This window comes from Brachyhypopomus gauderio, chromosome 3 (assembly GCF_052324685.1).
Source record: "Brachyhypopomus gauderio isolate BG-103 chromosome 3, BGAUD_0.2, whole genome shotgun sequence".
In the NCBI taxonomy this organism is placed as follows: domain Eukaryota; kingdom Metazoa; phylum Chordata; class Actinopteri; order Gymnotiformes; family Hypopomidae; genus Brachyhypopomus; species Brachyhypopomus gauderio.
In genome coordinates, this window is record NC_135213.1 from 15,003,163 (window position 1) to 15,014,890 (window position 11,728).

The 11,728-nt window shown below is 41.3% G+C and overlaps 1 protein-coding gene across 1 annotated transcript in view; it reads right to left on the reverse strand.

The window, feature by feature from the left end:
• Positions 1–11,342: 11,342 nt before the first annotated feature.
• The window catches only part of usp54b (ubiquitin specific peptidase 54b), a 36,533-nt gene continuing 36,147 nt past the window's right edge, over positions 11,343–11,728 (reverse strand). The window contains exon 18 of the mRNA XM_076998473.1: positions 11,343–11,728. This exon is cut by the window's right edge and continues 2,419 nt beyond it. The gene's annotated coding sequence lies outside the window, so the exon portion shown is untranslated.

The window sequence follows — 11,728 nt, forward strand, 5'->3', positions numbered from 1 at the left end:
TCAAGGAGCTACAGCTGAAATATACTTGAACATGATTAACAAAAAGACCATGAGCAGTTTTACTTATTCCTGCATCCTGTAAAAATATCCATCATTATTATCATTATACATCATTATAAATCATTATTATGAGGGTGATTTTATCAGTTTCCATTACAATATGTAATGTGTGGAAATTAGTGCTGTCAATTCCAGGTGCCGCGATTAAAAGTCCTCACCAGGATTTTGCTCATTTACATTTACGGCATTTGGCAGACGCCCTTATCCAGAGCGACTTACATTTTTATCTCATTTTTTATACAAGTGAGCAAGTGAGGGTTAAGGGCCTTGCTCAGGGGCACCTCAGTCATGACCTCAGGTCTGGGAATCAAACCCACGACCCTCTGGTCACAAGACCAGTTCCCTAACCACCAGACCATGAATGCCCCAAGCTTTGCTCAAGCTTGCTAGATTTTCTAATTAGCAATCCAGGTAAAATTAGTGGAATCAACACAATCCAGGAAGCCTGAGCAAAATCCTGGTGAGGACTTTTAATCGCAGCACCTGGATTTGACAGCACTAGTGGAAATGTGTAATTACAATGTGTAAAATGTACAAATTGCTTAATTAAAATGTGATCTTTTCAGCAGATGAAAATGGCACTTTTTAAAAAGCCACCATGTACCTATGGTAGGTCATCTTACAGTTACATGAGTTGATTTGAGAATTTTTTCAGCTGTGCATCAGCAGTCAGGAGGCACCACACAATCCTTCGTCACCAAGACCATGATCTTCTAGAAGAAGCATCACAGGGCTGGTGCTTTCTGGCACTCCCTAGAGCAGCATCACACACCCTGCATTTCATGAACAACGGTCCTGTTGTTCATCAGCATGTTTGCACACATACATTAACGTTTACTTGTATATAGCTAAGAATTCATTTAATACATAACAATGGTCATTTAAATCTATATTAACAGAGAGGATGGAATACCATTCAAATAAAGGAAAACCTTTTTTTCCATAGATGTATTTACTCTTTGCTAATTAAGACTAATTACGATTATCATTATTCAGTCCCATTTTCCTAGATCAGTCCAGAAATCTGGAGTCTTCTGCTCATTTTATTTCCCATGTTTTTCCTTTCTTCATAAACATAAGAAAGCATGATATCTGAGGCCTGCTATTAGCTCTGAGATTATAATCGCACCTATAATCCACTGAGGTCCCTCTGAAACTTTAGGATCTAAAGTGATGGGAGGATTACATTAATCCCACAATAATCCTGTCCCACAGCATCCCCTCTTTATATACATATACAGGCACACACATACAGCACATATAAACCAACACAGCCATCCACACATGCACTAGGACACACGTGGGTAAGCGTGCGTGAGATAAACTTTCATTTACATTTACATTTAGGGAATTGAGCAGACGCTCTTATCCAGAGCGACTTACAATGTCACTGCATGGGATCAGATAGCCTGTACATGGAATGCAGCACAGAATGTCAGAGCAAACAGAGCGTCTGAGAGTAACAGCGGAAGACACGGACGAGGGCTGAGGAGACCACTGAGGAGATCACCAAGCTCAAATGGGACAAACCAAGGGGTAAAATCACTATTAGTGATGTCATTATAGTTCACTACTATTGTGATAGACTAGTTGGTGTGATATTCATAAGAACTGCTCATCTATTTAAAAGCAGTGAGCTATTGCCAGAGCAATATAGCTGAAGCCTTTAGATTAACTGTACAATGCACCAACCGCTCCACATTATCAGCAACACTGGTAGCTTTATTCAGTCATGGTAACATTTATTTATTTATTTGTTTGTTTGTTGTTGTTTGGTTGGTTGTTCATCATTGTCTCTTACCCTTTGTATGTTAAAAAAAAAAAAACCTTTAAAATAAAATGATTTTTTCTTCTAGTTACTAGATCTTACTGCTCATCACTCAATCATCTGTGATTTCATGGCCATTAATGAAAGCCATTGATTGGAGATCGTGTGAGTGGGAGAGACAGTTATGGTTAACTGTGTTGAACATGGCTCAGGAAACACCGCCTCTGAGACCTGACAGGCCGTATTTGTTCTGCCTTGTCTCAGCCAGACTTGAGGAACAGGGTTCCAATCAGCGTTGCCCTGATGACAAATACGTTGATCAGCCCAACCCTCTAGCCACCACTATACACAAAGTAAATCAATGAACAGGCAGCTGTATCAGTCAGGAGCATTCATGTTGTAATGCACTGGTGCCTGACTCCATAATGTTCCTGGGGGTGGAAAACCTGGGGGGGTGGGGGGTCATTCTGCTGAAGGAGACAGCCTATGCTCATCCTGTGACACTGCAGCTCCAGTGTCCATAAGAACTCTGCTTGACATGCTGAGTGTGTGAAACTTAGTTCAGTTTATCCCGTTTGCCTGTGGTTAAGGTAACATGAGGGACTTAACTGATCAACTGTGCATGGAGGAATAAAATACATATCAACATGATGCACTCACTCTATTAGAGTCCATGTGATATACTAGACATTTAAAACGTAATGTTCAACAGCAGCCCTGATCTGCCTATTGCAGAAAACCAGACAGCAGAAAACTCATAATAGCAGTTTCTCAAACTACCCAATTTTATGAAGTACTTTTCTCCTTTTATCTGAATGTACTCTAAAGGTCAGCTGTAATGCACGGAGACCCAGCCAAAGTGGTACTGCCAACACACATCTCTCAAAAGTAGTGGAATCTCAGATTTTTGTGTGAGACGTGTGAGATTTAGAGAATTCTGTTTAGCTAGCTGAGTGCAGTCAAGTGGAATGGCGAGAAGACAAGCAAGGGTGTGAGGGCTTGAAGTGCGTATAGGCAGGGAACTGAGATTAGACCAGCTGGAGGACTCCTGAGGCTTTTGTGTACCTGTTCTTTTTAGTGCCTGTGCACAAATAACTATTACTATTACCGAAAAGCATAAAAATGTCACATTTAATTTGAGAACAGTGGTGCTGTATGTGTAGTGGTCACCAGAGTAGGAGAAAATCTGTGAGCTCAACAGGAGTGTGGCAGCCGAGGAGAGACTCACACTAACCTGTGTCCGAGCAGGTAGAACACCTGGAGGTTGGACTCACACTAACCTGTGTCCGAGCAGGTAGGACACCTGGAGGTTGGACTCACACTAACCTGTGTCCGAGCAGGTAGGACACCTGGAGGTTGGACTCACACTAACCTGTGTCCGAGCAGGTAGGACACCTGGAGGTTGGACTCACACTAACCTGTGTTCGAGCAGGTAGAACACCTGGAGGTTGGACTCACACTAACCTGTGTCCGAGCAGGTAGGACACCTGGAGGTTGGACTCACACTAACCTGTGTCCGAGCAGGTAGAACACCTGGAGGTTGGACTCACACTAGATTCATCTGTAATTGATCGACAAGCTAAAAGACACATACATTCCAAATAACACTAGTGGCTTAGCAAGAAATTACAGGCGCAGGAGAAAAAGATATCAAAGAAGGACTGTTTTTGTACCCTGCCTAGCGAGCCGTGTCTGGAGTTAAGAGCATGACTAATGAACTATGCTCATCTTCACGAATATAATGGTCATACTAAAGAGGGGAGAGAAATGAAAAATGTTGTATAATGGATTACTCCACTGTGGTTACTCATCCTATCAGACACAGACATCTGCTGTCTTAGGGGGAAATAACGTAATTCCTGATGTAAAAAGACTACTGCTTTATGTATGGGATACAACACTAACAGGTGAGGTCATTTCATTGCCCACTGTTGAGAATGACTTATGCATGGTTTTATTGACACAACACAGAAGTTAATAAATACTGTCTTTTTAGTTTTTCTTTATTTTCTGTATTGGATTCATTGTAAATTTCCGTCCCCTCTGTTCAGTTCTGATAAGTGTTTCTCTAGTAAGACATGTGGAAGTGCCTTCAAAAGCAATTAAAATCATAAAAAACGTAATGTCTTAATATTTTAACCATGAGGCAGCAGTGCCACAACCACTTCCCTCTGATTTTCCCTGGTAGAGAGTCAACAACTGCATTAGTCACTCTGCAAGCTTGAAGATCTCTACCAAATCCACCGTAGAGACTCCACAGTCTATTGTACTGCAGTTTACAGCTCCAGAATTCAAACACTATATCTCTCACTGGAAAGAGAGAAATGTGCCCCTGGTGGACTTACGAGCATTTTACTGACAGGACATTTGCTCGGAGTGGATGTGACACCAATTACCAGATCCCGGGAAGCTGTGTGTGTGTGTGTGTGTGTGTGTGTGTGTGTGTGTGTGTGTGTGTGTGTGTGACCACAAATTCCAGCTGCATGAATATATCAGCCATTAAAGCCAAGTCTATGCAGCTGGATCTTTGGCAGTGTCAGTGTCACTTGTGATCCAGTTCAGGATGAAGAAGGCGGGCATGGCGCCGTGTGAAGCTGTACCCCATAAAGCTGGGCTTCACCAGGTCACATATCGAACTGCTGTAGACCGTGTCAATAGCGCAGCCGTCCTCCTCGGCCCCTGTGCCGACCCCGCCCACCGCCCTCGATCAGCAGGCATAGACCCGTAGCCCATAGGCATACATCACACTGAACCCATTCAGCTCAAATTAGGGTCAGTGGAAAATCTGTCACATTCTGCTCAATAACATGAAGGTTCCTCTTAGTGAATCCACACATCTTGTGAAAAGTTCTTGAGAAGGCATATCTTCATAACAAAACAAACATGCCAACGTCCTCACCGATACACCTTAGCGCACGCTTGCGTGCTCCTGTTGTGCAAAGCTGCTCCAGGCTCTGTGGCTCCCAGCGGATTTTATCTCTAGATGAATCTTTTACTTCCCTACTTGGTCATGGGAGTAATTGGCCCTTGAAAAACTCGCTGGCTCAGATCCTCACTGATTCATCGAGAGCTCTTTGCACCTGACGATACTGTCAGCTGCATCAGTGGGCCTGATTAGCAGCTTATTGTTTAACGAGGGCATGAGAGAAGAAAGTCGTTAAGTTTATTACACTTGAATAACAGTTTGAGGAGTCACCATGCCCAGGCTGAAAGAATGTGTGGCCTGTGCCTAAATATTTCACTTAGGCATAGACTGGCAGTTACATGACATCCTGAGGCATGTTGGCAATATGAGCGTAGTGCCACCTGATGGAGATACTGAAGGACTGTATGTGTCAGCCTTTTTCTGTTTAGCAGGAAGGTATTCCAGTTTGAAGGTGGGGAAAAGGATTTAGATGGGAAAAGAGGTTTAATTAAAGAAGAAGTGATCCCCTTTTCCTTGACACTTCATGCACTCAATGATAACATGAATAACCAGGAAAAAAATGTTGCTAGGCAACACAGCTGCATTTCAGTGAGGTGAGGGCGTTCTTGCTGTTCAGCTTTGCACTCCAGTGATGCATATTTCTGCACAAATTTACACTGAATCTGATTTTTTACACTGAGTTTTACCTCATCATCCATTCTGATGCAATATTCTAAATGCAGGATGACAATTAGATGATGACATTATATTTGGTTTTTTTCCATGTAATCACTAACACTCAGATCCTGCCAAATTAATGAGTTTCCACAGAAAGCTCTGTGTATTAATGAGTTTCCACACAAAACTGTATTTCTGGAAACTGATTGTCACGTCCTTCATATATGGTCTGCATGGGCCTTGCACTGTTTGAAAGTGTAAGTGTCTGGTTTCACAACCACAGTCAAAAATAAATGAAAATGAACAAAATCTTAGCAAATATCATCAATTATATAAATCAACGTAAAAAAAAAGTGTAATAATAAAAATATAGCTGTAGGACTATAAATACTATAGCTGATCAACTTTTACACCAGGAAAATTACTTTGTTCACTGTACTGGATTTGCATAATTGTTGTTGAGAGCTGTTTTTTTCCTATCGAAGCCCCAGCTTTGCTCTTCTGTCCCGTAGCAAATTTTACACCTTCATCATTCCTAAGGGTAACATTTCTCAAAATAAACCTGTGAATGAGCTTAGAACAAATACTGAAAATACTCAATGAAGAGAATAAAACTCATGATTCACAGTTTGTGAAAGGCAAGGTAAAAATAGTTTCCCTCCTACTGCCACAGAGTCTATTTTAAGTGAACGGAGGCACTTTCATTGAGCCCACGTGCACACACGTCTTTGGCCCGGCAAACGTGAGGCAGAACCACGTGCAGGGACAGACACGACATAGAGGAAAAACGAGAAACAGCTGAATTGCAAGAGGAGGTGTGTCTTCTGTCTTTCTTCTGTGTCTTTCGTCAATGAGACACTTGCACAGTGACACGGTCATTCATTCAAAGCATGGAAAACTAAACGAGTTATGCTAATGAATGGTGTTGCTTCACTTCATGAATGAATGAATGAATGAATAGGTGGCGTTGATTTGATGGAATGACTGGATAAAGTCATTCATATGCTTAGTGGTGCAACAGCACCACAAGACACAGGACTGCAGTGTGTGAAGGCCTTGCGGACGCTGCACCTGTGGGTAGAGCTGTTTAATGTGGGGTGGAGAGACCTACACCTTTACAGCGCAGTTCCCGCTACGCTCAGGCCGATAGACGTTGCCATGACCTGCTGATGATGGCTGATGGACATCAATTCATTGAGCTTGCGTCGTGATGCCACTCCTCCCCCAAAGGTCAAAGTGTCACATGTAGGGTGGCTGGATGCATCGGCACAGGTCAGGTAAACATCACACCAAGTCTAGTTCCCATGAGAAAGCTAGTCAGGATGCTAACAGTCATCTCCCTGTTATTTATTGTTAATTTTAAGTGTCATCTCTATTTATATTACAGCTTCAACATACTATCTAACAAGTGGGTTATTAAAATGGGGTTTTACCAAAAACTAGTAGCTCAGCAGGAAACCATTTCAGTGGTTGTACCATCAACAGTTCAAGACTAAAGGCCTAAAACAGGGGGCACTGGTCAGTCAAACAACTGTCAAGTCACCGTACATCTCTAATTCACCACTGACCATAACAACATGTAAAAAGTGATTACAACAACAAAGTTTCTCACAGTTTGCAATAAAAGCCCAAAAGAGGTTTAACCTTCCTGCCAATAACAATGAAAAGAACATTAAAATGCGCCCTCCCTTCCCACAGGTCCCCTAGCAGTTACGTGTCTCAAAGGACTGCCATCCATAAACCAACTCGCTGTTATCAAAGAAAGAATAGAAGACTTCTTTTATAAAGCCTCTGTGAGATGATTACCAGTTCCTGGAGAAGACATACAAATAAAAGAGGCTGAGATTCGATTTTGTCCTGCTGTTTTCCTCTGTAGACATCAAGAGTAGGGCCCACCTGCAGAGGACAGAAGGGGCAGGGACATGTCCCCCACTCTGACAAGGAGGGAGACCTAGGCTGAGTTGTTGCCGCCAGACCTTCACAGAGGTTGATAGTTGTATGACTGTAGAATGAAAAACAGTCTATAAAACAAAGACACACAGACCGAATACCGATGAAACACCATCTGGATCTACACACAAATGGTGTTAACAACAGTTCACAAATACAAAGTGAAAACAAAGTATCTCAGGCAACACTTGTGAACAATATGACACTAATGTACTCCAGTAACACTTGTGAACACAGTTTAACTCCAGTAAGACTCAGGTGAAGTCTAGTAAGACTCAGGTGAACTCCAGTAAAGAGAGAAGAAAAGGGCAGCAATGACTAAGCACATTTGAAGGTAACATAACTAAACATTTGATTTTATTTTTTTGTTATTTTATGTAACTGAAAGGCTTCTTCCCGTTTTCTTTCTTTCCACCAAAACTTTTCATTACAGCTGCATGTTATCAACTATGAAAAACAGGGTATGCATAAATTACTACAACACATAACTTAGTTCACAAGTAATTAAACAGTGATGGTTTTAATACTTTTGGTTAAGCATTCTACTCTGGAAAAATAGCTGACTGCAAGTTATAGAATATAATTTTCCAGCGGGGTTCAAGTCAGGCGATTCACTTGACCAAGGAAAAATTCACTTTCTTACCCAGAATAACACTAGTTGTTTCAGTAGCTTGTTTTGGGTTCCTGTCACGCTGTGAGATGAATCTCCATCCACTACAGTGATTTGATCGGGTGTATCCCGCGGCTACTGTCAGCAGTCACATCATCGGGTAAGCTGGTTCCACTGGCAACCGCACATAGCAACCACCGTGCCACTGTGGTTCACGGGTGGGCCATATAGTTAGAATCACAAGCAGGTCTCCCTCTTTCTCTCCCCGGGTTTCTTACTACATCACTGAAAATAAATTATTTTTATCTGTCCATGAAAAAATATGAATATGTTAACTCTCATTTGTATTGCTTTCAGCCAACAAATGAAAATGTATTTAAGCCAAATATTTATAGAAAGAATAGGGTTGGTGGCTTTAAGGTAAAAAAAAACTAAAATTTGTGCAAGTCTACAGGAAGCGGGGAGAGAGGAATTGATATACATTTTGTATTCTGCAATAAACTGATGAGAGCCAAGGAAAAGAGTTTTTGCAATGTTTCATGTCTGTAAATTTGCCAGCTACATGACTAAAATCTTGACTTAATCTGTATATATTTTATTGTCTACAAACACACAAACACACACACACACACACATTTCAAAATGTTCACATGTGCAAATTATTATTATTGTTTTGGCTCTATTCATTTTCCATAAAATGTTTGTGTCTTCCATGTATATATTCAGAATTTGTTACCTGTGCAGTTTCTATCACAATAGTTGTTTCTCATGACACAAAACACCTGCTGCGGAAGCAACAGTCCCGAGTCAACAGGACCCATCTGAGCAGAGGAGCAGAGTGAATTTATATTTATACAGTGAGGAAAATAAGTATTTGAACACCCTGTGACTTTGCAAGTTGTCCCTCTTAGAAATCATGGAGAGGTCTGAAATTTTTATATTTGGTGCATGTCCACTGTGATAGACATCCAAAAAAAAAATCTGGAAATCACAATGTATTATTTTTTAATAATTTGTGTCTTAGTGCTGCAAATAAATATTTCAACATCTGCCAATCAGCAAAAGTTCTGGCCCTCAAAGACCTGTTAGTCAGCTTCTAAAAAGTCCACCTCCACTCCACATATTATTCTAAATCTGAAGCACCTGTTTGAGGTCGTTAGCTGCATAAAGACACCTGTACACTCCACACAATCAGTAAGACTCTAATAACATGGCTAAGACCAAAGAGCTGTCCAAAGCTATTCTAATGATCCTTAGAAGGGTGAAGAATCAGTTCAGAACTACACAGAAGAGCTGGTCAATGACCTGAACAGAGCTGGCACCACTGTTTCCAAGGTTACTGTGGGTAATACTCCAAGACATCATAGTTTAAAGTCATGTATGGCACATAAGGTTCCCCTGCTTAAATCAGCACACGTCCAGGCCCAGCCTAAGGTTTGTCCATAACCATTTGGATGATCCAGAGGAGTCATGGGAGAGAGTTCTGTGAATAGACCAAAATAGAACTTCTTGATCTTAATTCCACTGTTTGGAGGACAAAGAATGATGAGTACCATCTTTCAACATGACCCAAAGCACACAGCCAGGAGAACCAAGGAGTGGCTCCGTAAGAAGCATATCAAGGTTCTGGATTGGCCTAGCCAGTCTCCATACCTAAACCCTATAGATAATCTTTGGAGGGAGCTCAAACTCCATGTTTCTCAGCAACAGCCCAGAAACCTGGCTGATCTGGAGAAGATCTGTGTGGAGGAATGGGCCAAAATCCCTGCTGCAGTGTGTGCAAACCTGATGAAAAACTACAAGAAACATTTGACCTCTGTAATTGCAAAGACTACTAAACCAAATATTAACATTGATTTTCACAGGTGTTGAAATACTGATTTGCAGTAGTATCACACAAATAAATTAGAAAAAAAAAATCATACATTGTTATTTCTGGATTTTTTTTTTAGATAGTCTCTCACAGTGGACGTACACCAGTGCTATGATGCTGGAAGTGGATTAGCGAAGATTTCTAAAGCCTTAGGCCTCCTGCACTGACACACAGCCAAGGACGCCATTTTGCACACGGACGAGATGTTGCACTGCTGCCCTGTATCACGACCATGACCAGTTCACATATAACCACAGACTCCCCACAGCAGCTCTGCAGAGTTACAACTACAGATCTCCAGGCACCGCCCACACCCAAAATCAGCTGTTTTAATGAGTCTATAAGATAAACTGTGACTAATAATGGTTACCAATGGGAGGTTTAAAAAAAACATGTTGCCCATTACAGGTTTGCTGACAGTATACAGTATTATATATGGGGCAGGCATATTAGAAACCGCATAGCACACAAAATTCACAAAACAAAATACTTATGAATGAGACTGATAAGGACCAAGCTGTAGTGGTATATTCAACAGCTGTAGTGGTATATTCAACAGCAGAATGTCTCTGTAATGCATTTTTCTACAAAATAAAATATAAGATGTTGGGTTGCTCAGCCAGACTAATCTAAACCTCAGGAGTAAATCAACTGAGGGGTTAAACCCCTCAAAGTGCCGAGTTCATTCTCATTAAAATGCTTATCACTAATAATACATAAAGTGAAAGGTTTAGATGAATATTTATAAATGTCTCCTGACTGTTGTTCAGCACTAATAATTATTGAAGGTGAGTTTTGTCAAAGTTATAGACAACCAAGACCCAACCCTAGTTACAAAATTTACGGGATCGCATACCTATTCTTCATTGTCCTTGATTGGTTAAGTCATTTGCTTGGCACTGTAAAATACTGTGTGGGTTGTTGGTTGCAAGACAATATATCATTATGACTTATTATGACTATGCCAGTAATACAGAAACATTTTCTGGCAGCTATATGAAGGAGAATCAAGAAGATATCAAAGCAAAATGAATCATCCTGGCACCGATGTTTCCTTGTAGAAAAACATTAGGTAAGATCTAATATTTGGCCCCAGGTGCTCTAGCAGAGAGCATGACGCCACAGTGAGTTATTTATTAGATGACAATATGCGTACTCATAGATGCCCTTTCTGGGGAGAAGGAGGTGCAATGAGGAGGAACAGCCAGAGTGTGGCACTGTTCTGCTTTGATTCCATCTCTCTATCATTCCTCATTGGACTTATTCTCACTGCAACATCACTGGGAGGCACAATTATACAAAGTACTTCTGACATACAGGGTTTATAAATACAGCATTATAATCTAAAATAAGATCGAAAACCAAGAGGTTACATGTGCTGTTGTCGTATTAATGTACATCTGAGAGGTGAGGCTATTATAAATAGATGTGTTTAGGCAAGGTCTTAATGTTGCACAGACTGGAGCTTTGAGAACAGCACACAGACACACAGCTCATAGGTTGTGCAGCGCCCCTGCAGGAGTGCACTGGTAATAACTTTATTGCAAAAATACAAGTTCCCTCAGCCCCAAGCATTTACAAATGAGTCCCAAACAGGAAAACCACTGAAATGCTATTCATCTTTGAGAAATCCATCTCTCTCTCTCTCTCTCTCTCTCTCTCTCTCTCTCTCTCTCTCTCTCTCTCTACAGCTAGCATTCAAAGGCTGTTATTTGTACAGACATTAATATGTACATATTCCACAATTCAGCAGGTAATCATGTTCTTCCTCAGTTCAAGGGGAGGTGGGGGCCGGGAGAGCCCCCCCCTTGGGCTCGTCCCAATGGGTCTCTTTGCTGGTTGTTCTCTAGGACAGTGCGTTTTGTTGCATAGCATACTCAGACG